The sequence below is a fragment of the Crocuta crocuta genome, unplaced genomic scaffold, assembly GCF_008692635.1.
Source record: "Crocuta crocuta isolate KB4526 unplaced genomic scaffold, BGI_CrCroc_1.0 scaffold97, whole genome shotgun sequence".
In the NCBI taxonomy this organism is placed as follows: Eukaryota; Metazoa; Chordata; class Mammalia; order Carnivora; family Hyaenidae; genus Crocuta; species Crocuta crocuta.
The window spans coordinates 2,636,703-2,660,166 of NW_027531999.1; the positions used below are offsets into that span (position 1 = coordinate 2,636,703).

The 23,464-nt window shown below is 37.3% G+C and overlaps 1 protein-coding gene across 4 annotated transcripts in view; it reads left to right on the forward strand.

Moving 5' to 3' along the window:
* The window catches only part of TSPAN8 (tetraspanin 8), a 208,448-nt gene that overhangs the window by 87,580 nt on the left and 97,404 nt on the right, over window positions 1-23,464 (forward strand). For 3 of the 4 annotated variants that reach the window (XM_077775212.1, XM_077775213.1, XM_077775214.1), the window contains exon 3: window positions 337-384. The gene's annotated coding sequence lies outside the window, so the exon portion shown is untranslated. Of the gene's footprint in view, window positions 1-336; window positions 385-20,431; window positions 20,545-23,464 lie in introns of all 4 variants that reach the window. The other variant, XM_077775210.1, reaches the window with a different exon arrangement.

Here is a 23,464-nt window from a genome sequence, read left to right on the forward strand (position 1 = left end):
GCTCTTAACTGCTTTCTTAGCTTCATCTCCCACCATCTTCCTGAACTTCTCTATAGCCATACAACACGGCACCATGCACGTCACCCCAACCATACCGTAAAGACCTCAGTACCCCATTCTGCTTTGGTTTGCCTTCTGCCTGGGGCACTCTGCACCGCACCCCCCCCCTTTTCCTCTGCCGAGCCAACTTCTACTTGTCCTCCTCTTTCCACTCTCGCCTTCCTCCACCCTCTTCCTACACTGATTTAGAGATTTTCTTTGTTAATTCCATATCCTCCTGCAGATTTTATACTCTGTTGTAACAATCTGTTTTCTTGTTTCTCTTTTTTTCTCCAGACTATGAGCTGTGGGAATCTGGGACCACTTGATTGAGCAGCTAGCACAGTGAGTGATACCGAATAATCAGTAACTGCTAGATGAATGGAATAATGACCGATTTAATACAGTGCCTCAACCGTGTAGTCATAGTTGCATTTCCAACATTTGTGTAGACAGAAACCATGATACAAAAGAAGACAGAGACATTTGGCTGGTAAGCCAAGGTAATTATCAGCACACACACACGTACATACATACACACACATCTAGCAATACGTTTACAACAAATATACAGTGATTGATTCCATATTTAATGTTTATTTTTAAATATTTATTAGTATTTTTTATTTTTGAGAGAGAGAGACAAAGTGCAGGCAGGGGAGGTGCAGAGAAAGTGGGAGACACAGAATCCGAAGCAGGCTCGACTCTGAGCTGTCAGCAGCCCTATGCGGGTGTCAAACTCACAAACACGAGATCATGACCTAAGCCTAAGTTGGCCACCCAACTGACTGAGCCACTCAGGTGCCCTGGTTGATTCCATATTTTACATATAAATGCTAGAGGAGCAAAACAGAGGGACGGCTCATGGGACCATTAGTCAGGGAAGGGGGAAGGCTTCAGATCGGTTGAAACAATTTGAGGAGGGGGAGTGAATGATTGAAAAAAAAGAGAACAAAGGAAAGAATAGGGCCAGTGATGTGCAAAGGGGACCATTTAAGGATTATGTGTTATTGAGACAGGAGAGGAGAGTGTATTTTCTTTCAGATGTCTCCTGTTCTTCCTAAGGCCTAAGTAAACAAAAGGAAGACCAAAATGGGAGGGGGAAAAATCTATTCAAAGCCATGAAACACAGACATCACAAAATTGTTTCAACAACATATTATTGTCAGAAAGATTGAAAAGATAAATCAGCCTAGGCTGCCTGGGGATTATGTTATGGGAGTTTGGACAATCGACCAACCAAGAATTACTCCAAGAGGCATATTTGTACTCATTCCTTGCTAAGGATGAAAGAGGATGATGTAAGCTTCAAGAGTAAAGTAACGTGTGATAAATTTTGGAAGAAATAAGTGGAAAAAAATAACAAGAACTTCTGGCTTGATGTTCCAGGAATACAGCTAAGCAGGCCAAGATTTTATTAAAAGAAAAAAAAATGCATATTACAGAAACGAGAAGACAATGTTGTGTGGATAAAGAAGCACTGTGATATTTTAAGCTGGCTGAATAAAATAGAACAGGGCAGTGGAAATAAAAGGCACAGAAATGGGGACTAGAAAAATCCAGATGTAGAAGTTTTTTTTTTTTTTCTGGGAGCAGATAGAAGTTAATGTTGATAAAGAAAATTACTGTGAACCTGCTCTATAAGAGAATTTATAAATATTGAGGAATTGGTTAACTTGGGCTCAGATGGTTAGCATATTGGGAACATTGCATCTAATGCAGGCTTAAAACTCTTAATCTTAAGGAGGAACATATTTATTCTAGGCCTTTCACCTATTTCAATAGAAGACAGGAGATACAGAGAAAATGCAAAAATCAGAGGTAACAAAATTTCAGCCTGCCTGTATTTTTTTCTTAAATAGTTTATTGTCAAGCTGGTTTCCTTATAACACCCCAACAAGTGCCCTCCTCCATGCCCAACACCCCCCTTCCCCTCTCCCCTACCCCCTTCAGCCTTCAGTTTGTTCTCAGCATTCAAGAGTCTCTCATGGTTTGCCTCCCTCCCTCTCCCCAACTGTTTTTCCCCTTCTTCTCCCTCATGGTCCTCTGTTAAGTTCCTCCTAATCCACCTATACGTGCAAACGTATGGTATCTGTCCTTCTCTGCCTGACTTATTTTGCTCAGCATAACATCCCCTAGTTCCATCCATGTTGCTACACATGGCCAGATTTCATTCTTTCTCATTGCCATGGAGTATTTTGTTATATAAATATACCACATCTTCTTAAATATTTTTTATTTATTTCTAGGAGAGAGTGAGAGAGAGAGACAGCGTGAGCAGGGGAGGGTCAGAGAGAGAGGGAGTCACAGACTGAAACAGGCCCCAGGCTCCGAGCTGGCAGTCAGCACAGAGCCCGACGCGGGGCTCGAACCCACGAACCGCGAGATCATGACCTAAGCGAAAGTGGACCTCAACCGACTAAGCGACCCAGGCGCCCCAAATATACCACATCTTCTTGATCCATTTGTCAGTTGATGGACACTTAGGCTCTTTCCATGTTTTGGCTATTGTTGAGAGTGCTGCTATGAACATTGGGGTACATGTGCCCCTATGCATCAGCACTCCTGTATCCCTCGAGTAAATTCCTAGCAGTGCTATTGCTGGGTCATAGGGGAGTTCTATTGTTAGTTTCCTGAAGAACCTCCACACTGTTTTCCAGAGGGGCTTGCCCAGTTTACATTCCCACCAAGAGTGTAGGAGGGTGCCCGTTTCTCCACGTCCTCGCCAGCATCTATAGTCTCCTGATTTGTTCATTTTAACCACTCTGACTGGAGCCTGCTTGTATTTTATAGAAGCAGATGAAGGAACTCTTAAAGAGAAAAAGAAAAAGAAATATTTTTATTATTTTAAAGAGAGAACACTCAGTCAGAGGGACTGGAGGACACAACGTACAGAAAAAAATTCCAGTATGATATAGCAACCTGATTCTTATTTTGTAACCACTAGCCTGATAGAAGGTGCTGTTTTAATGTGGTTTTTATTTTTTATTTTACGAGAACCAAAAAGACATTGCTATAAGTCAATTTAGATGGCAACATTATATTGGGAAATAGATTCCAAAAACTTCCAATCTTGCAAGGGCAAGATTCCATAAGAATAAGATAAGATATGAAAAGAAGAGAGAAATAATGAAAATGGACACCTTAATTATGTTCTGAAGGAGACAATAAAAGTTAAAATGGAGCACTGGGGAAAGCAGTCTGGCTGAGGCCCAAATTGTCAGAAAAAGACTTCTGAAAACCAAAGAATTCAGATAGGATGATGGGTCAAGTGTTATTGAATATCCCAATGTGTATTAGTCCAGTGGGCAGTAGAAAGTTAAAGCATCTTTATATTTAGACAGAAAATCCCATGATCAGATGCCTACCAGCCAACTTCTTTCCACACAAAGTGGATGGCCAGGTGGACAATCTGAAGCTCTATTTATTGGGAGGATCTCCATCGCCACTTACATTCAGGGCCACCTGGTTTTGGTGTACACTCACTCATTGAACTCATCAGTCTGTGGGAACAAGTTGGCCATTCCCTTCCTCCATTATTGAGGAGGAAGTTGATCATAATGGACTTCCCATAAAGCCGCAGGAGCAAGCCGGGGGAGAGATGCTAGGGGGAAGGTGGTAGATAACATGAGGGCGCCTGTTGTATAGCTTACTTGCAGTCCCACCAGCAGTAGATCTCATTGAATGGAATGCTGTGGGCCCACCCAGCCTTACGATTCGGTGGATCTGGTAGGACTCAGCTTGTGATGAACCAACAAGTCACCTCTCTCACATCTTTTCTGTGGGAGGAGAGTCCCCTCATTCACTTATAGTTGGGTCCCTGTTGTTAGCAGTTGAACATAATTTCTAACCTGACAAAAACTTGATGTTTTACCACATGCTCCTCAAACTGTGTTGTGTAAGCCTCTGTCGGTCCTCAAACTTTCCTATCTGCTGCAATAAAATCAGAAGCCAATGTCAGAATATAGACCAATTTCTTTACTAAACACGGTCTAATTCAATTGACATTTCCCTCCTCTTCCTCCTCCTTCTCCACCATCACTACCACTTCCTCCTCCTTCTCCTCCTCCTCCTCCTTCTCCAGGGGACGGGGTTGTGAGATGTTCTTAGTGAAGGGAGCAGTATGTTGATTACATTGCAGTATAAGCTCTTTATCTCGTAATGGACCAGTAGCAAGGAGTTTGGACACAGACATCTTCAGTAGCACCCATCTAAGACTTACATCTTCCAAAGTGCACCTTTGAGACAGATATGTTGGTTATAAACAAAAATTTCTTCACCTAATTGTTGATTAAGTTTTGAAATTTAAACCTGTGATTATTGACTGGGACTACTGCTAAGTCTTCTTTTAAGTAACCTCTTAACTACTTCACTATCCTGGTCTTAGATAGTGAAAAATTATTACACAAGATTTGGTTTCACAGACTTCTGTAATCACAGCAGTGCCTGGCATTTTGTTTACTTCAAAGCAGAATAAAAGCCTTTTATTGTGTGTTCCTTTTATGCCATCTGTCTATCAAACTTTGCTGTACCACAAAGCAGCTGGTTTACAAATAGATTCTGCTTCAGTTTCAGGGTGGAGATTCAATTAAATGGTTTATCAATACATGTAGGAAGGGTTTGTTCATTATTATTCAGCTCCCTACTCTAGATCCCGCTGTGTTCATCAGGAGAAGTTTTGTATGCGTAGCAGTAAATCGACAAAGATGAGTAAGACTTTAAGGGCAGTCTTTATTAATGCTAAACTTTCTTAGTTAAGCCCCAACTGAACCACTATGGCTCTATCTTTACTGTAGGAAATTGTGGAATAAAAACCAATAGCTATTGACTGCTCTAGATACCATAATTCTAAACTTCCTTGTGATGTCAAAAAATAATCTTAGTTCATATTATTCTTGGGAGCATTTTATTCTGACTGTATGCACAGCTTTTCTTAGCATGTAAATTTAATTGGCATTCCATTAGAAATTTGGGGGTAGAAATCTTTCCTTCTTGCAAGTGGTTGAATGGTACAATTCTCATAATCCTATTGTCTAAGGAGGACAGCTTTCAAGATATGGCAAGGCAAATACTTTTTAACTACAGACCTTGATTTCCTTAGTTCAATTTTCAAAGAAATGTACTCTTTGAAGGAATTCTATGGCTGGTCAAGTAGAAGACATTTCTGCTATATCACCTGCAAATCAGTGGAGAATGCTAATATAGAGAGGGACAATAGTTGGAGTTGCTTCACCTTTGAACAAAAACTGTCTGTGATACCTGGGCATGACTAGGTTAGCCCTAGGTAAGTTCCTAGGAGTTAAGTTCCTGCGGAGTTAGAAAGGGAAGGAAAGTAAGGAACAGATACTCTCAATAGTGAATAAACCTGAAAGAAACAGAAAGAGAGAAGGCCAGGTGGGAGAGAGGGATTGGAGGGGGTGGAACTGAAGAAAACATCACCAATAGGGCCCAGAAGTCACCAGGTTTCTGTCTTTATTCAGGTTATTCCTTTGGGGGTGAATCAGGCTCTTTCTTGTCTTGTTCTCACTTTTCTTATTCGAAGTTCTTAGTGTGTATGCACTTAACTCAGTTTGTAGAGGGAGAAATCATGTTACCTTTCTATGCTTTAATTACCTCATAGGCATATCTGATGTTAAAAATATTTAACAACTGGTATGGCATGGGCACAGGCTAATCAGTGAAAACACTATGGTCCATCGAATGATCAAGAGCCACAAATAAAGTGGCCATATAATTAATTGTCCAAAAGTACCCAAATGAGGACACTTTTGAGAATGAAGTGAGGCACTATTAATAATTGTGTCAGCTGGGAGACATAAACTGAGACCATCCCAAGAAAACTGAAATGTAGAGTCACTCTAGTCATAAATAAACAGTACGACACCACTGGTATGTCCTGCTTGAATAGAATTAGAAGATTGGCTTGGGTCTCTTTCAAATCTATAACATTTTATATATTTATTGAACACATTTACTTTTTTTTGAACATATTTACTTTTAAGAGTATTTGATAAATTTATCTAAAACTGGCATGTAGATCATGTTGCTGAAAGAATACAACCCTATCCAAGGAAAGAGCCTACAGACACACCTGCATGAAGAATGACAACAGGGTATAGACTCTGCTCTATCCTAGGCAGATCCATAGATACAGATGTAGGTATAGCTACAGATATAAAAATAGACTGAGATAGATATTCAAAAGAACCATAATGTTTCTTATGTTATTTCTATAAGTGAGGCTTTTTCAACTTTACAAATAATGAAATTGGAGTATCAGGAGGTTAAATGCTGTGACCACTGTGCACACTGCATACTGTTGGTATGTAATGAGACTGGAGTTTCTACTCCTTAGTGCTGTGTGACAGAGCCTCCCCATACTGAGTGCCTACCTTATTGTTGACACTGCTGTCTTGCCTGGAGTCATATAGAGTAGGGGACAGACACATAAATCTACTACTTATAATTCCATATAAAATTTGCAGTGACACATGAAATGGATAGAGATAACCAAATCGCATGGGTAAGGGAAAACTTCCTGGAAGAGGGTGGATCAAGGTAAATTTTTAGGAATGGTTAAGAAATAACCAGATACGGAGGGATCTGTGCATGCAAAGATACCCAGTGTGAAACCTTGCATGACATGTTAGGGGAATTATGAGTATTTTGGGATAGCTACCAGTGAGGTGATGGGCTTTGGGTTGAGCTAATTAAGGCAACAGCATCCTGTACACCTTCAGGAGTCATTTCAAAGGACTTCTAGTATAGTAATAAAGACCTATTTGCATTTTAGAAAGATCCTTCTGGCAGAGGTGTGGGGACCACGTTGGTGGCAAAGAAATTGCTTAGGAATTATAGGAAGTTAGATGAGAAAATACTGTCTTGAAAAGTAACCCACCACCACTTTACTTACTTCCAAAGCACTAAGAGTCATAAGTGAAGAGCCCAAAAAGAGCAGAAAAACAAGAATGGTGCCTTAAGGAGCGAGGTTATTTAAGTGGGAGGGACAGCCTGGAAGTTTAAAAGGAGATGAGGAGATCAAGAATTTGGAAGGTGAGAGAAAGGGAGAGAGGGAAGTAGGGAAAAAGAGAGGGAAGGCTAAGGAGGAAGAAAAAGGGGAGAAGGAAGGGAGGGAGGTGGGGAAAGAGTTGATAACTTCCCATCTTTGACCTATCCTTTGTTTTCTTTGCCCAATTGTCTGTTCTTACAAGTATTCTCATATTTCTCCCTTTGCTTCCTTCTGTCGGTTCACATGGTAAATACAATTACCTCAGTTTATCTGTACTTTTGAAAAGGGGATCTTGCTAGAGTGAGACAGGATCAAACTGGAAAAGTCACCAATGAGTTGTCGACTTGTTGACAACTTCTTTTTATCTCCTCTACTCTAGAGGTTTGGTGCCCTACTCGTCTTTGAGAAAGGTGGTAAGTGAAATTGAGGGAAGGAAAGAAAAGACATTTGGTGAATGTAGTAATTAACTATTTGTTTAAACTTATTAACTTAGAACTAATTCAATGTCATGTATATGAAGTAATTCACATTGAACCAAGCTGAAACCATTATCGCCCTTCACTATGCTTCTTGAATCATCTTCTTTCTTGCTTCCTCAGCATTGCTAGTTAAATTTTCTTCTCTGACCCTCATTGCTTAAGGCTTTATCTTTCTATATGTTCTTATCTTTGCTCTCTGTTTAATGTGTTAAAAGCTGCCATCTGTATACTAGCCAGGCTATTTTTCTTTAGCAGAGTAAAGAAAAAAAAATCTTGTTTAAAAAACAAGAATATAAATGTTTGCTATAGATGTTGAAAACACAATGCTTATATTTAGGTTGAAGTTAAAGGTGCCTGGAAAAAGTTCAGCAACTGAAAACATTTACTATATTTAATGCATCTTTGTGTGTGTGTGTTTATGTGTGTGTGGGGGGGTGGAGGGGGTATTCAAGAACAACGCTAAAAACTGTCATCAGGGAGACAAAGATACAGAATCAGCTTTTAAGAGCTATAGAAACAGAATATTTTTTTTTACTCTGATTACTTTATAAAGATAAAAAAATGAAGGAAAGAAAATGTAAGTGCATTACTATGGATCTGAGAAAATTACTCTTTCAGATGTATTAGGACGTATGACACTTTTACATTATCGTATTACAGTTCATATAGTGGATATTTCGAATGGTGTATTAAAAGGTAACTTTCAGTTGAAAGTATGTAATTTGTGAAGGGCTGTTATCTTAAACAAGAGTTTTGAATGATGCTTGAATTCGTTTGTTAGGGCAGTCAGAAGAAAGTACCAACTAGGTGACTCAAACTATAGTAATTTATTTTCACAAAGTCCTAGAGACGAGAAGTCCAAGATTAAGATACTGGTTTCTTCTGGGGCCTCTCTCCTTGGCTTGTAGAAGGCCATCTTCTTTCTGTCTTCACATGGTCTTCCTTCTGTGTGTATCTCTGTCCTGATCTCTTATAAAGATAGGTCATATTGGATTAGGATTCTCCCAATGACCTCATTTAACCTTAATTACCTCTTTAAAGACCTTAAGTCCAAATACAGTCATATTCTGAGATCCTAGGGGTTAGGAACTCAATATATGAATTTAGTGGTAGGGGGAAACCAATTCAGCCCATAACAATACTTATGCCATTTGTTTTGTTTGGGGACACATTTATAAAAATATTAGGTAAATCTATACAAAGATAGAATTTATAATAGATAAATTTATAATAGATAACAGGATCTATAAATAATTTACACCAGTCTTTTTAGAAATGTCCTGACAAAATGAAACAGGACTAGACAGGATGTCAAGGAAAGTGAGAAGAAACAAGTGAACTATGATGGAAATAAGTAGAAGAAAGAGAATGAGTAGTAAAGAAAAACAGAAGATAAATAGAAGTAAGACTATAGAAAGTGACCAGGAAATAGAGCAGCTCTGTTTGTACATTTGTGGCTGTGTTTTTCTAATAGTGATATTGGACGTGTTCCATGTGGTTCAATTTATTCTATTAATAAAACCTGATGATTTGAGACGTTAGAAATAAGGAATGGAAAAATATGATATTTTCCCAGCCAAACCATATCCACCCCTTGATCCTTATTTTCTGAGGTTGGCCCCCTATAGACATGACTTTTGCCAATTGCTAGTATCACAGAAACCACTAAAACCTCAGTTTAGAAAAAAGGACTGTAATGATTTTAAATTTAAAAAATTCAAATTTGAAAACAAACTATCTTTTTGAATTACTATGTGGGTATAAACTACTTATATTTCCAGCCTTTTCTTACTATACATTTAGGATAACCTTCACTGGACCCAAAAAAATTTAATTTAAATGTTAGAAAGATTTATCAAAACAAAAGTTCTAGAGAAAAAAGCAGAAAATAGGCACATCTCTTCATCTAAGTTTTGGACCAAAAATACCCCACAATAAGGTAGAAATAATGTATGAGGTACCTTTTCATGCTTGACACACACTTTTAGTATAAGATTTTTCTAGAAGCAGCTTCTAAAGAATAGAAATATTCATAAAGCAGCTTATGCAAGTACCATATAACTAATCCATGAACAATTTAGTTCCACTCAGGCATTTAGAAGATAAATGTTATCCATTTCCATAGATTTAAAAATTTCAGCCAAAAGTATTTTAACCATGTAACTCTACAGCACACAGAAAAAAATACACATAAAAGTGAAAAATGTGTTTTGCAATAAATCTGCCACTGATATGATGTGAGTGTGCAATTAAATGGGCCATGCTGGAGAAAGGCAAGATTGGCTACTGGGTGGGTGCCAGTGATACCTTTTGACGCTTCCCAGCCTCATGTGCTCTTGATCAGGCAGCAGGGCTCTGGCAAATCCAAGAACAGGAAGGCAGAAAACAGAACAGATCTTCCTTTCAATTAGGGGTTCAGAGGGGATGGAGCATAGGACACATACTTGATCTGTTGTTAAGTATTTCATTTCTAAGCTGAACACTAAATTATACCATAGATTTGGATTACTTTAAGGAATAATTTTCCACTTTTTTCTTACTTGCTTATTCTGGGATTCACAGTGGCATGTTATGATGGTATAACCTAAGGAGTACTAAGTTGAAAGACAAAAAACCTGACCAGGTGTGGCTAGCTGTGTGACCAAAGGCTAGTCACTTAATCACATGAGGCCTGTTTCCTTGTCTAGAAAGTTAAATGATTGATCTAATGAGTATAGATGATATTGAGTGACCCTTAAGTAAATCTGGCTTGCAGATGTGTTTTTGGCCTTCACAATATCATTATAAAATGTGTTAACTTGTAACCAATAACAAAAAAGCAGGAGATTTCATGAAAATACAGATTTCTGGCTTCTCTTGAAAAAATTAGAATGTCTGGTAACTTAGGGCCTGCACCTTTGCAAAACAATATGTTCGTATCGAATGTAGAAGACCCTTTTTGAGGGGCGCCTGGATGGCTCAGTTGGTTGTGTTCAATTTCGGTTCAGGTCATGATCTCACAGTTTGTGGATTTGAGCCCCACATCAGCCTCTATGCTGACAGCTCAGAGCCTGGAGCCTGCTTTGGATTCTGTGTCTCCCTCTCTCTCTGTCCCTCCCCCACTCAGTCTCTGTCTCTGTCTCTCTCTCTCTAAAATGAATAAAGATGAAAAATAAAGATGAAAAATAAAGATGATGTACAGTAAAATCTTGGTTTGTGAGCATAATTCGTTCCTGAAACATACTTGTAATCTAAAGCACTCGTATATCAAAGCACATTTCAAGAACCATTGGCTCGGTTGTGATCATGTGACGTTCGGCGTCGCGTACTACTTGTACTACTTGTGTTGCAAGACATCGCTTATTTATCAAGTTAATATTTATTAGAAATGTTTGCTCGTCTTGCGGAACACTCACACAAGTTACTGGCAGCCCAAGGTTTTCCTGTAATTGGGAATGTTCTCTTGAGGTTGTGCCACTACAAGCCACAGGACCCAGTCAACTTGCTACGTTTATTTACTTTAGCTGCCTGACCTTTTTAGACATTTTAGTTTTTCATCCTTTGTCTAGAGCAATGGTTTCTCAATGTTACAAAGCCGTAGTTCTTACAGGAACCTTATGAGGACTCAAGAAGACATGAATGAGGAGTCCAATCTCTCTTCAATCCCAGTTCAGCTTTTATTTATGTTATATATTAGGACCTCTGGGGCACAGATTTTAGTTAATCCTCTAAAATCTATTCTGTTCTTCTTTTATAATAATTGAATTTCAGATGGGCACATGAAGGTTTAGAATAAACACAATTCTCAGCCTCCCTTGCATCTAGGTATGGCTGATTCCCAGCCTCCTTTGTGTCTAGGTGTGGCCCTGTGACTGATTTCTGGCCAATGGTGTAGGAGCAGAAATGATGTGTGCAATATTCAGGTTGTACCTAAAGTAGGAATTTGATGGAAGTAGGAATCTTGACCATGTGGACAAAGTATTACACTAGCAATGGCAGGGCAACATGATAGACAAACCCTAGGTCCCTAGATGACGTCACAGACCAGAGTAATCCTACTAGCAATGTGTGCCTAAGTCTACAGTGTTACATGAAAGAAAAATTAACTTTCATCCTGCGTAAGCCAATGTTAATTTGGGTCTCTATTACATACATCTAAAACTGTATCTGAATTAAAACAACCTCTTAGATCCTTTCAAGCTCCAAAATGCTTTGATTATTTTACCCCTGGTTGATTTTGAATTTAAATATGTTTGAGTACTTTTGACTGAAAAAAAGATAAAATGTTTTAAAACTTTTTGAATTACTTCCTTGAGTGCTTTTTTTTTGAGCAGAACTTAAATAAATTTATTTTTGGTCATGCACATGGTTATATTTTTATGAAATCATTATGCAAAAATGCCAGTGACCTAATGTATATTGAATAGGGAGTATATCTTCTGTTTCCTTCTAAATGATCCAGTGTTATGGACACCCTTTGCAGTTCCATTTCATCCAGAGAATGATTTTGTCCCAAAGGAGTGGGGCCAAATATGCAAAATAAATGATGTGAGTTTGTTCTGTTTAACTATGTAGATGGCTTGGGTAGAAAAAGATAAAGTTACTAAACTACCCAAGAGAGGTCTTCGAGGCAGGCTGTTTCAGGTTCAATTTCAAATCTGGCAATGATGGTCACTAAAACTTGTACTGCTATAGCTGTTGTTATAAAGAAACAGAGGGCTTCATTCTTTGAAGTGTGAGGAAATAAATTTTCTATGGCAATGGATTTTATTTTATTTTAAGAATAATGTACCTTGAAGCGCCTGGGTGGCTTAGTCGGTTAAGCGTCCGACTCTTGCTTGGGTCATGATCTCGCGGTTCGTGGGTTCGAGCCCCGCGTCGGGCTCTGTGCTGACTGCCAGCTCAGAGCCTGGAGCCTGTTTCAGAGTCTGTGATGCCCTCTCTCTCTGACCCTCCCTTGCTCACGCTGTCTCTCTCTCTCTCTCTCCTAGAAATAAATAAAAACATTATAAAAATTTAAAAAAAAAAAGAATAATGTACCTTAATGGAGATTACTAATGCAGCTCATCATTCTGAATACATGTACTGCCTAAGAAAATTCATGCATTTTTCTCAAGATCAGAAAAGAAATCCAAGACAAACCAACCTTGGATGCCATTAAAAGGGTGCTTGGAAATGATGTTTTTAGTACGTTTAGCATCTGTCCCCCTCCTCACCCAAAAACCTGTTACATAATATTCGTAAGATACTAGACATTTTTTAAGTCCTACAATCTGTAACTAAGAGCATTCACCAATAGAAATGATAAAATTAGAGGTTGTTTTGGTGTGGGGATAGACATATGCTTGAACTTTGGAAAATAAAACCCTTTCTTCATGATGTTTACAGGGTTGGAAGTGATAGAAGTTATTTCACAACAATAAACTATTTTTTTAGCATAAACAAATTATTTTAGATCAATAGATCATCATAAAGCAAGTTATAGCTATTTTGCGTTAGTGACTTAATGAAGCTTTCAAATGTTCCCAATTTGCTTACTTCACAATTTGGCCTAATGAAGTGCAGGAGACCATTCTTATAACAGTTGGGCAGAGCAAAACAGTCAGTTTTAGGGTGGGGATTATCTAAAAACACATCATTACATGTGTAGAATTGAAAGGGAAACCTGTTTTCTACATGGGTCAGATCAGAATATTTGGAACTAGGAATTATTTTAAAGGCATTAAATAACTGCTTTGCCCAATCGCCAGAAGGACATGAGGTTTCTTCGGTTATATTTCAAAATTGAGGATGCACTCTCAAGACTTTTTGAAGACAACCTTAAGATTTCTCCCTAATTTGCTGAGTCAGAGAATGAAATAATTGATGAAAAATCAATGTCTCTCAAGAAAGTTTATGAATAGGCAGCTGGGTCCTGAGTTTATTCTGAAATAAGTGTATTGAACTGTAAACTCTCCTTTCTTATAATATGCAACAGTGATCTAGAGAGCCAACTGGCCTTGGATGTTTATGTGTTATCTATGCTCACATCCTGAAATTTCTGCTGTATTTCTACATATATGAATGTAAAAGGGAAGGAACCATTTCTTTTGAAGTTTATGTATTTATTTTGTTTTGAGAGAGAGAATGGGGGAGGGGCAGAGAGAGAAGGGGAGAGAGAGAATCTCTAGCAAGCTCTGCACTGTCAGTGCAGAGCCTGATGCCAGGTTGAACTCACAAACCTAGAGATCATGACCTGAGCAGAGATCAAGAGTCCGACGCTTAACAGATTGAGCCACGCTGGCGCTCTGGGAAAAAAATCTTCTTATCCTAAAATAACAGTGATTTGGACTCTAGTTCAACACTGAATTTTAACTTTGTTAAGTGTGTTAGCTTCTCCATACCTCAGTGTCCCCACCCAAACAATGGAGGTATACGCTTACCTAATTATTGCCTGGAGCTTTTGTCATGAGAGACACATGGTCATCTTACATCAAAACATGCCATCAAATAACTGGGTGACTATTTTGGGCAAACATTGGATAGATGCTCTTTTCTAAAATAAGATGCTCTATTTTGAATGTAATTAAATATTGATGCCTGTGGTAGCCATGAGAAACGGTGTCACAGAGCTCCTGCTGCAGAGGACATAATAACTGATGGTCCCAGCTGCCGTACTCTAAATCTACTGCTGCCTTCACATGGAAGCCACACTTACCCTGGGCTACTTCAAGTCTGTGATTGAACATGGTACAAGTCCCAAGTCAGGGTCATTCCTAGGAGAGAAAGGATTCTTTTGGTGGGACACTTCTCTCAAGGACTTCCTGGTAACCTCTCTGGACTTCCTTAGAACTAAAGTTTAAGATGCTCCCTATCCAACCTTTCCTTCTTCCTTCTTTGCTTTATGGGGGCCAGACTTGCATCACAATCTGACAGATGTCCAGAGCCTCCTCTGGCTCCCTTCCTGATCTTCCCTCACAGGTATTTCCTCCAGTAAACCTCTCATGTCTAGTCCTATCTAGATGCCTGATTTTACACCATACCTTTTTGAAGAAGGATCCCTTTGAGATTGCACTGTGACATTTTCCTATGATTTTGTAATTTGGTAGCTAAGTTTGCTATCAATCTGTAGTATCCACTTATGAGGGGATAAGTAATAACCTATTTTATACCATAGTACAACACAGACATTCCCAACTGTTATATTTTTTCCTTATGAATACAGGAATGGTTTCTGAGAACCACATTTGATGCTTTTTTTATGATACTATTTCTAAAGAGCTTGAGTAACTATCCTCTTAAGAATAATGATAACATGCAAACAAAGGAAACATGCCTACATGACGTGGTTCTGAGTCATTGTGATTCTTTCTCTCATTTTTCCCAAAACACCTATCAAACCAGCAAAATCAGAGCTAATGAAAAGTATTTTTATTTCTTTTTTTAAAAATTTTTTAATGTTTCATTTATTTTTGAGAGAGAGTTAGAGACAGCATGAGCAGGGGAGGGTCAGAGAGAGAGGAAGACACAGAATCCGAAGACAGCCTCCAGGCTCTGAGCTAGCTGTCAGCACAGAGACTGACGCGGGGCTCGAACCCACGAACTGTGAGATCATGACCTGAGCTGAAGCCGGACGCTTAACCTACTGAGTCACTCAGGCACCTCAAAGTATTTTTATTTCTTCATAAAAAAGATATATTTATTAGACCAGCTCACAAAAACAAAGTAAAGTGGAAATTTAAGGATAATTCAGGCACAAGTTCTGTTTTCCCTGAATTGACAGGAAAATTGTAACTGCTAAACAAAAATATTTTAAGTCACTTATTATAATTTAGTTTTTACATATTTAATCATACTGCACCTTAAATTTTATATTAGTTTTAGGTGTATCACAAGCATATTTTTTATTGCTTATTTATCATTCTCATAAAAATTATACAATAATCTAAGAAGAGGGTGCATCATGTCCATTCCATTGAAATTTTAGATTGCTTCTGATTTCTTTACTGCTAAAAATAAGTTGGTTTGTGTAGTTTTATAAGTCTCTCACATTAAGAATTGTTTGTGTAGGATGAGTTCCTAAGGGTTTTACCCGTTAAAATTACATATCTATTTGTTTCAAAAACATTTGGACCAATTTAAACTTAAATTATATGCACGATTCTTTTCACTATGCCCTTACTAAACTGCTAGCAGTGCCTTCTACTAGAAAACAAAATTTCCCAGTCATTTTACGTGGATAAGAGGATATTTCACTGAAGTGTGGCTAAATTGCCCATGTGCTTACTATAGAGTCCTATGTACACTTTCGTGAACTATTTTTTCTTGTTTGGTACACATTTATATATTGTTTTCATTTTTTTTTTGTATCAGTCATTGGCTAAAAAAGAAATTACTCTTGGTCTATTGTATTGGCATCAAGTATTTTCCGCCAGTTGGTTGTACCTTCCTTTTTGTTTCTGTGTGTTTTGCCTTATCCATCTGTTCAACTAGCATCTATTGAGCACTTAAGTTTTGTCAGACTCAGTGCTGGGAGCTGAGGATACAGTTTTGAACAATGACAGACCAATCCCTGCTCTCTTGTAGCCTCCAGAGTATATTAGGAAAAAAATAAAATTAAACAAGCAGCTATCAAAAACATATGATATATGCTAGTTTAGGGAACTAGGTACAGGAAGCTATTGGCATTCTTTGTAGGCCACCTCACTCAGTTTAGAGGGATCAAGTAAATGCATGTAGGTGAAGAAGTAAGAACGAGTGGGAGATGGAGCCATCAGATAAGACAGGAGGAGGCAGAAGGAGGCAAGGCGGGAGGAACTTAGGCCACATTAGGAAGTTTGGCTTTTATCACAAGGATTAAGGAAGGTAATTTAATGGCTGTTTAGCAGGAGAAAAGAAAAAGATGATATTATTTTAGAAAGATTATTTGGCTGCTATTTGGAGAATGGTCAAAAGGAGGGCACGCCTGGAGATGGACCTTGTGGAATAACCCAGGTGGGAGAAAATGATGTTCTGGATGGTCATTGAGTCAGTGGTTACATTCCAGAAATAATTAGGAAATGGAGTCCAAAAGACATGGGAATGGGATGTGGGCAGAAAAGGGAGATGGCAGATTCCCAGGCTTCTAGAAGACTTGACTAACTGGAGTGGGGGTGCCGTTTTCGGCAGGAACAAGTTGGCAGGAAGGTGTTGGCTATAGATTTTTAAAGCCATGTTTGCATGTAATGTTCTTGGAAATTTGTTACATAAAGATTAATTAATGCCTTGTAATCTTTATTTTAATTAAACAACATTGAATTACTTTTGGCCTTAGTTAAATAGAGATTTATAATTTACTTTAGAAGAGTATTCCCAGTCAATCTAAATGATATTATTATAACATAATAATCCATTATTTATTGGGATTTTCCAGACTGATGAGAAACTGTTGGGCCTATTTACACAATTCTATAACTCTGAAGTGAAGTTCAAGATTTAGCTGATAATAAAGATGAAGACTTTCTTTTTATTTAAAAACTTTTTTGATTTCAGTGTATTTAACATACAGGGTTACATTGTTTCCAGTGTACAATAGAATGATTCAACAATTCTACACATTATTCAGTGCTCATTATGATAAGTGTACTCTTAATCCCCATACCTATTTAACCCAAGCCCCTGAGTCCTCCCCCCTGTAACCGTCAGTTTGCTATCTATACTTAAGAGTCTGTTTTTTGCCTTGTCTCTTTTTCTCTTTGTTCATTTGTTTTGTTTCTTAAATTTCACATACGAGTGAAATCATGTTATTTGTCTTTCTCTGACTTATTTCACTTAGCATTATACTCTCTAGATCTATCCATGTTGTTGCAAATATCAAGATTTCATTCTTTTAAAAAAATTTTTAACATGTATTCATTTTTGAGAGAGAGATAGAGTGCGAGTTGGGGAGGGTCAGAGAGAGAGGGAGACACAGAATCTGAAGCAGGCTCCAGGCTCTGAGCTGTCAGCACAGAGCCTGACGCGGGGCTTGAACCCAAGAGTGGTGAGATCATGACCTGAGCTGAAGTTGCACACTTAACCGACTGAGCCACCCAGGAGCTCTACTAATATTCCACTGTGTGTGTGTGTGTGTGTGTGTGTGTGTGTAGACACCAAATCTTCTTCTTCCGTTCATCTATTGATGGACAGTTGGGCTGCTTCCATAATTTGGCTGTTGTAAATAATGCTTCAATAAACATGAAGTGCATACATCTTTTTGAATTAGTGTAAGACAAAGACATTTTAAAGGAATAAGCAATTATGTATTATCTCCAAAGAATGCACTTAAATAAAGATCCAGAGATAATTTAAAATTTTACAATTTTGGAACATCTTCACTATCTTTTATACATGCTACCTCCTAGCAGATAAATGAGTTTATGCCTATTCTTATACATCTTTAAAATTAGGTGAGAAGTGATATATGGATGTATGAGAAATTAGCCTCTTTCTGGGAGGGAGAAAGCTCTTCTCCAGAGGGGATGCTTTCCTCTATTTCCTTTAGAAGGGAAAGGAAATGCAAAGGCAAAGAACCTGAGTAATCCTCAAAAGTATGGCTAACAAAGTAAAGTATAAATGATTTTGGCAAAAAGTCCTGGGACACATAACTTTTATTATAGTTATACACTAGTGTCTTTTGGGCTCACCTACAAGCACTAAAAAATTTGTTTTCTAAACAGTAGTTGAGAACATTTCTTGTACTTTACGGCTTTCTTAATGGCTCATTTGGAAGCTAAGTAAATTCCTATTGAGAGTATCATGTTCTCAGGTATACTAGACTCTTGAGCGTAATGAATGCTTCTGAAACTGGCTGTGATAATTTTAAATCCCAACAGTGGTAAAATAGCACATTCTTTCTCTTTTTCTCTCTTTGTAATAATGTAGTCTTGAAAAATACTGCTATAGTTTAATTTTGTGTCCTGCAAACTTCGATACCAATTAATAATCTAATACTACTGGGATTTAATATTCAGTCTCTGCTTTCATAAGAGCAAACAAATGGCTTTGAAAAGGACTTTAGAGCATGCCAGGTAATGTGAATGAACTGTAATGTCTGTATTACCTAACCATAGCCCACAGTAAAACATTTCTCAAAAATATTATTTGGTCTATCCTTCAGAACTACATACATACACATTTATTGTCTATCACATAGACAGCCCACATGGCTGTCTGGCTAAAGTAATTTTGTGACATGCACATTCAGGCTTAATCAAACCAGAAATCATGTTTCTCAGATAGGGAATTTAGAGTTGTATTTATGAATCTGATTTCATACTAAATATATATATATATGTACATATAAAGTGTGAAATAAACAGGAATAAATATATAAATAAATATATATCAACTCATTTCTGAACTCTAAGACTCTTTGAACTAAAGCTCTTGTTTCTTTCTGCTTAAGGCTAAAACACAGCAACAGTGGATTTTTCTTTTTTCTTTTTTTTTTCAACTTCACTCAATTCAATAGGCAACAGGCAGGCAATAAGCCATAGGCAAGACATTCTGCAGGGTATAGTAAAGTCTTCCAACATGGTTCAAAATTGGCTTCCAATTTTTAGAACAAAGTTTGTCCCTAGTTGTTCCTTGATGATAAGGTAATTGTGAATAGTGTTACCACTTTTTTAGCCAAATAATTTGTTCAATATGTTTCGGGGATTAGGGTGTGGTGGGGAAGAATTTTGTCTCATGTGCAATTGGCTTTTGTTGAATTAGTTTTCAATTTAGCAATGCAACCGATTTTAATCTTCTTGGAATTTTGCAACTTTATATTACTTCAAGGCTTAAACTGAAAAAGCACACTATTTTGGTTACCTTCTGGGAAGCGAATTGCACCAACTTGGCAGTTAGAATCCTGATAGTATCATTAAAGTTTTGAAGTTTCTGAATTTAAGTATGTGCATCTAAGCAATTACCTCACAGCCGCCATGGATATGATTTCATAATACTGTAAACTGTAAATCCTATGGAATGGGAACTTTTTGCCTGTAAGGTAGTTTAAATAGGCAATGGGCATATTGTTGAGAAATACGAGCTTGAGGTCATTGTGCATGTAAGAGCTTACCAACCAAAGACAAACAAGACAAAAATCTTTTTTTTTTTTTTCTTTAGTGAATACTAACTAGAATTCTGGAATCCAAGAGAAAGGATTCACCTATGAAGGGGCATGTGAAAAAGAACAAAAAGAGTTTCTTTTTCTCTTTTTCATTAGCAGAACAAAATTTTGAAATGCATGAGATTTAATTTTGGCACTGCCTCACCTTGCTTTCCACACTTGTCTCCTTGTATTTAGCTTCAATCCTTAGAACTGCCGTATTGCTCTAAGCGCTCCATTGCAAACTGTTAATATCTGACTCCCTCCTCCTCCATGACTCCATATGCCATGATTACCTTCCTCCCATAATCCAGTCAAAACTCCCAAACCACGGTGCTATTCATTTCAACCCATCATTGCAAGGAAAATAATTGGGTCAAGCAAATCATACTAAAATTTAATTGGAAAATAGTTACATAACTTTCAAAATGGTATTTACACTTTAAAGGGAGGATGCTTTTCTAACCTAAATGAATTTAGGATTAATGTCATTCTGATGAGGAAACCAGTTAGTAACTCCCCTAAATGGGTTTTATCTTCCAGGTTTTTTTTTCTTTACCTTTGTCCTATACGGAATTAAAAATGGTAGGCTTTTTTTTTTTTATATTGGCTCCTAAAACAGTAGGATTGAGTGATTCTGGTTCAAGAAGATAGAATATCAGCAGGATAGTCATTTCTGTGTATGGGTAGAGTGTATGGTATGTGTTTGCAAGTATGAAAACTGTCTGATTATAACAGAGTAAAGAGGAAAGCTGTATACCAAATTAGAAATCCCTAAAAAGAGGTTTAAGTTTAATTGATTTTTTACACATGTTGTTTGTATACTTACAGCCTGCTTGTAAATTAATAAAGCATGATACATTTGATTGGAACTCAGACATAAAAGCTGGCTCTTTGGAACTGTGTATGTGATTCATCCATCATGTTTCAATGGAGAAGAGAAGGTACTATGATACTCTCTTTCTTTTATCCCTTTTCTACTCTGTTGAAGGCTAGATCGTATATTTAATAATTTTTTAGTTATTTTGAATGACCCAGATATGACATCCCATCATATCACAAGATCCCCCAAGTCAGTAAATATTACCTTAAGATCAAAGAATGAGTTCAGCAATGGAACATCTGACCCTGACACTGACTTTAGTTTATTGTAGAATTCTCTTTGTGCATGGTAGCAGTAAAGCAAACTCAACATGGTGTATATTAACTAGGCTCAAAGGAGAAACACTGGAAATCAAGAGATATGATGGATGGTTATAAAAGAATTGGCTAGCAACCACATTTCTCTCTTCCCACAATATGTAGGTTTTTCTTGGCTTGGAGAAGGAGATTTTGCATGTAGTAGCACCCAGGTTTTCTTTTTTTAAATAATGGTATTGGGAAAATCAAAAGTTCAACTTCACTTTAAAAGCTTTCTGGGAGTTTTTAAGATTGCCAACAATTTTTCTTCTAACAAAACACATGACAAACATTAAAAAAATAGAATGTGTGTAGAGTTCCCTGTATACTAGCCTTATCCACAGGTAATGTAGTAAATTAAATGTTACCTACCAAAATATTTTTCTTCTAGCTTCCTCATGACCTGACAGTCCACTATTAAAGATTTATAGTTTGAGTTAAGCTTTTTGGTTATTCCTATTGTCTTCTTTCAAAGACTAAATGCATCTAAGTGGGAAAATGTGTAAAGGGTCATGGCTTTTAGGAGCCCTAAATACATTTATTCATTAAATCAGCAAAAAGCTATTGAATGTCTCCTGTGTGTCAGGTGTACCACTGGCACTGAGGATAGAAGAGTGAGTAAGGTAGGATTCCTGTCCTCAAGGTACACATAGTCTTTTTCTAATTTTTACCTTTAGCAGCACTAGGATCATGCATTTCCAGTGTCAATGGCGTGAACTTTCCTTGATGATCTATCATCCTTTCTAGGTCAATATATCTGTGATGTAACATATCATCTTTTCATACAAATTGGCCATACTTTCCACCTTTTTAAAAATTTTAAATTTTATTTATTTATTTTTGAGAGAGAGAGAAAGAGAGTGAGCAGGTGAGGGGCAGAGAGAGAAGGAGAGAGAGAATTCCAAGCAGGTTCTGCACTGTCAGCATAGAGCCCCATGTGGGACTCAAACTCACAAACTGTGAGATCATGACCTCAGCTGAAACTAAGAGTAGGACACCTAGCAGACTGAGCCTTCCATCTCTGTTAATTTAATCAGTGGTACCACCATTTTCCCAGCCAACAGAACTTTTCCGGGTAACTCAACTCCACACTAATCTTTCTCTTCTCAAAACTACTGCATTAAAGTAAAAATCATCCAAATTGGCATAATTAAGTGCTCAATGTGTGATCAATTTGATCCCCAGCTATGTGATAAAACACTAAAGGGAAAAAATCAATCTTGGCTTCTTTTATATCTTCTAGACCTGAAGTTCTTCCTGTTGTAGGCTCTATAACAAAGCACCTCAGTGATTCTGATTAAGCTAAACCATTGCTCTAGACCATAGTATCTCAACTTTTGATGTGTTTACCAATCACTTGAGGAGTATGTTAAATGCAGAGTTCAATTTAGTTGGTCTGAAAGTCTACATTTTTAACAAGCTTGCAGATAATACTTTTGCTTTGGAGGATGGTTTGAAGATTAAAGGAAGATAGTTTATAGCCCCAAGTACAGAGTTTGGTCCAGGGGGAATGTTCAACGAATATTTAGTGATTTCATTCAAGACAACCTTAGTGTGAATTAGTTTATACAACTAATTGAATAATTGTGTTCACAGCTGAGAGAAAACATCATGAAGAAGGGTGAGGAGAGTAAAGGAAGAGAAAATTTACCTATTTTACTTACCTATGTAACAGCTTTAATTAAAGGCTTACCTGAACCTCCAATTTGACACATTTGTTAAGTCTTATTTTGATTTCTAATTTTTCTTATACCTTTCTCCTAAATATCCTGTATGTGTAAGCAAACATGCTAATCTTAGCTTTGAAAAAATAGTATATCTATAGGATATATCACAATACTAGTCACTTAACTTGACATAAGCTTGTTAAATTGAGCTTCTCTAAGTAGACCTATTAGGTACAGAAAAAACCATTATCTATCTCTGTATAATTTTTAGAGCAGAGCACCAAAAATTACAGAATTTCTACAGTTTATGTTCTTGAAGCAATTGAAAAATATTCTAAATACTGACTTGGAATGTAGTAGCTGAATGGCAAGTGGAAGAGAAGAAAACATATATTCTGAAAGAACCAACTGGCATTCAGGGATACATGAATGAAATAATGAACATCATTGTCCTAGATCTGATATATTTTGTATTAAATTATGACAACATTTATAATCCTTGTTTTTCTGCTATGTCAGAATTACAGTCTCTTAACACAAAACACTGTCTGTCATGCCTGGTACATGGCACACTCACCAGCAGTCAAAAGCAATTAAATGAATGGTTTGGACAAAGCTAATTTTTATATATTCCATGCACATTTAAAAAACAAGTTCAAATAAACCTCAAACAAGACTAAAATTTAATAATGAATGGGTTTTATATTTCATGAGACTCTCAACTACAGACAAGTGACACCTACAGCCTGTTACTCTACATCTGTCTCAATGTTGGAATAAATTGTTACTTAAATGACACTTTTGCCAAGATCCGTAAATGTTATGACCTTTTTTTAAAACTATGGCAAAAATAATGCTTTTATTAAAGAAATTTTTTTAATCATGAAGAGGAAAAAAGACAAAAGTAACACGATTTCCCTTCAGTGACTCAGATCTAAGGAAGCCTTTCCAATAATTTCACCTCTAACTGCTGTGGAACGTGTTCACAAGGGCACAAATGAACATTCAGTTCAAGAAC